This window comes from Notothenia coriiceps, unplaced genomic scaffold, assembly GCF_000735185.1.
Source record: "Notothenia coriiceps isolate Sejong01 unplaced genomic scaffold, NC01 NC01_scaffold00000339, whole genome shotgun sequence".
Taxonomy (NCBI): domain Eukaryota; kingdom Metazoa; phylum Chordata; class Actinopteri; order Perciformes; family Nototheniidae; genus Notothenia; species Notothenia coriiceps.
Window position 1 is genome coordinate 10,310,425 of NW_011333040.1, and position 3,226 is coordinate 10,313,650.

Consider the following 3,226-nt stretch of genomic DNA (forward strand, 5'->3'; position numbering starts at 1 on the left):
CATCACTCCTCCGCTGGACTCAGATCTCTAGATACCTCATCACTCCTCCGCTGGACTCAGATCTCTAGATACTTCATCACTCCTCCGCTGTTCCGATACATCTACGGGCTACGGTGGTTTGTTGATACATTTCGTCTTCTTCTTTGCTTTAATCGAGGCTGCGTAGTTATGCAGCGCCCCCATCGTCAGTAAATGGAAGTACTACAAAGAACCCCGTTTAGTGCAATTATTTCACAAGTTTTGGTATACACAGCTCGAAAAATATTACCGAGGTCCGGACCTCGGTGACCTCAATGGTGGATACGGCCATGCCTCTTCATCCTCTACATGCTCCCCCTTGGCAGAATCATTCGTCGCCACAACCTTCAATTTCACTGTTACGCCGATGATATCCAACTTTATATCTCAACAAAAACCATCACCCCCACAACACACTCCACTCTCACCAACTGTCTCTCAGAAATAAAAGCATGGATGCAAACAAACAATCTCCAACTGAACAGTGCCAAATCAGACATCATCATCATCGGCCCCCCATCCCATACCAAAGCCATCCAGAATTTCAACTTCACCATTGACAGCCACACTCTATCTCCCCCCCTCACATCAGCAACCTCGGAGTCATCTTCGACAGTCAGCTCAAAGTCAAACACCACATAAATCACATCACCAGGACCGCCTTTTTCCACCTCAAAAACATTGCCCGTCTCCGCGCATCACTCTCCTCCTCTGCTGCTGAAACCCTGATTCATGCATTCATCCCATCACGACTTGACTACCGCAATAGCATCCTCTACGGCAGGGGTGCCCAACCTTTTTTGAACCGAGAGCTACTTTTAAAGTTGCCAGTCTGCCGAGATCTACCAGTCCAAATAGAGAGGTGTAGCCATTACTGACAGCCTCCAGGTAAATACACACTTCTACTTGTATAAAACTGACCTTTGTACGATTAATACTTCATAAAATACTGCAGATCCTTTATCTTAATTTTTTCTAATCTACACACATACAAGTATTTAACTGAAGTTACACAACAGTGTTGTTGATACAGAGTTGGAGTGTATTCACACGTCACATACTACAGTGGGTAATGTTTTCAAGAGACATTGAACAGTGCTCCCACATATGACACAGGAAACAAAGAAAAGACTCTGAACCCTTTCTTTGCCATTATTTAAAAATAGTGTTGCTACAAAAGTATAAATTAGGCTTACTAATAAGACAACTCAGATCTGAAGCTACACAGGAATCTTCTGCCAAAGTGCAATAAAAAAGACAAAATTAATAGAATCAAACCCTTTTTTTGTTGCATTTCAGTAGAGTATAACAAGAAATGCCTTTAAAATAGGATGCAAGCAACACTAGTTTCTTAACCTGAATTGATAATAGACTATAATCAATTTAAACAGAACAGATCTTAATGTTTGCATTCTTATACCATTGTGTACAATAATCATAATGAATAAGTTTAAACAAACTAAAACTTACAGCTGATTAATAACGGTATCTAACTTGAGTTTTTATTATATCAAAAACCTGTTGAAATGCTACTGTTATTTTTACTGTCCCCAAAAAGCGCTTCGGCAGCCTCCATGCTTCTTTCACAACTTCGCCGTCTTTGAAAGACTTCATGTGTTTCGCAAGAACGTGACTGACACGATAAGATGCTATGTAGTGATGTGTCGGTCGCGAACGAGCCGATTCTTTTGAACGGCTCTTTGATATGAACGAGGGGAACCGAGTCGTACTTGGTGAGAGCCGTTCTTGTTATCGTTCAATCGTTTGTCCGCACTCACTGCCTGCCAAAATCCACTAGCCTTTTAAAAAGCTTGATTTTGTTCCCCAAAAAACGTATTCTGTGAATTACATCCCCCCACCTCCTAGAACAAATAGTCAGAAAGATGGCATCTGTTTTTTTGTTCACCGTCCCAATTCCACCCTTCGGCCCTCTGAACTGTATCTATCTTCGACACCGGAAACCGCTGTCCTGCTCTCACAGCAGGCTCCTGCCGCGAGCAGTTGCACTCGCTTGCACCAAATCAGAGGGCACACTGGGCTCGACAGGAGGGGGGCGAGCTCCAACAATACCGCGTTTAGTTCGATTCGGAGATGTGAACACCCAGTGTTCGGCCACGAGAGTGAGAGTGGGGTGGGTCTTAACGGAATACACGAAGAGAGAGAAGTCAATTTAAGCAAGTGGTCAGGACAGATAACATATTAGTGTTTTTCTGGATTTGGAAAATTTTTTTGTTTTTTTTTTTTGAGCGCAAACGCGAAAACGCAGTTGATGCTGGAGGCTAGCATTCAAAATACATTCACTGAACATGGAATCATGGTGCCAGCCTTTTGTCATGTTTACCAATGCAGCATTATCGACATTAGGTCTGACAATAGCAGTCAGTCATTATCCTGTGATTATTTCGCCAGATAAACCTAAGCGTAATCCGCCCCCCGCCTTTAAAAAAACGCTCTTTTGAAGCGGCTCTTTGAAAGGAAACGGAGCCATAAGATCCGGCTCGCCTTCAAAGAGGCCATAAATCCCCATCACTAGACTAGGCAGCGCTGCTCTTGTGTTGGGCCCCTGGTGAAAATGGGCTGCTTGGCTTTTTAGCTGTCGCTTTCAGGGTCGCCTCCCCTTTTTGGGAGCCGTCGGGGCAGAAATTAGAAGGGAATTCGCGTCTCGTAGGGCATTTGTGCACCTGTTTTGAAAATGCCGCTCCGCTAAATTACCCTTCTTCGATAAAGCCACAGCTCGCTTGGCAGATTAGACAGATGGAGCTTTGAATTGGAATAGATTACCCGAAAAAATAATCATCCCTCCACATCGGAGTGAAAATTATATATTTTGGGCTTTTTGCTTCTGCGCCATAAATTGGCGGTAATTCGGCGTGTACGGCCACTCCAGGGGGGGGGGGGGGGGGGGGGGGGGGGTGGGGGGGCAAGCTCCCTGTTGACACCCACATGTCAGCGAACTAGTGCCGCATTGCCGCACCTCAGCCGCGCCGACCACATGGGGTCACGCCGGCCAATCACGAAAAGCTTTGAAATGCGTTCAAGTGGGGGCATTATTTTGGCAGGCAGGAAGCATTTAGGTTAAGCGGCATTAAAGATAATAACAGAAATATTGTGTTTCTATTTTTAGACCACAACTCGCGATCGACAAGGTTGGGCAGCCCCTGGTCCTAAAGTCTTTGGGGATCGATATCAAACTGCAGTCGCGGGGGTT

The 3,226-nt window shown here is 44.9% G+C and overlaps 1 long non-coding RNA gene across 1 annotated transcript in view; it reads right to left on the minus strand.

Annotated features, from left to right (window-relative positions):
* The window catches only part of LOC104945310 (uncharacterized), a 7,704-nt gene that overhangs the window by 3,012 nt on the left and 1,466 nt on the right, over window positions 1-3,226 (minus strand). Inside the window, exon 2 of the long non-coding RNA XR_798327.1 lies at window positions 328-330. This is a non-coding gene — a long non-coding RNA (uncharacterized lncRNA). The remainder of the gene's footprint in view (window positions 1-327; window positions 331-3,226) is intronic.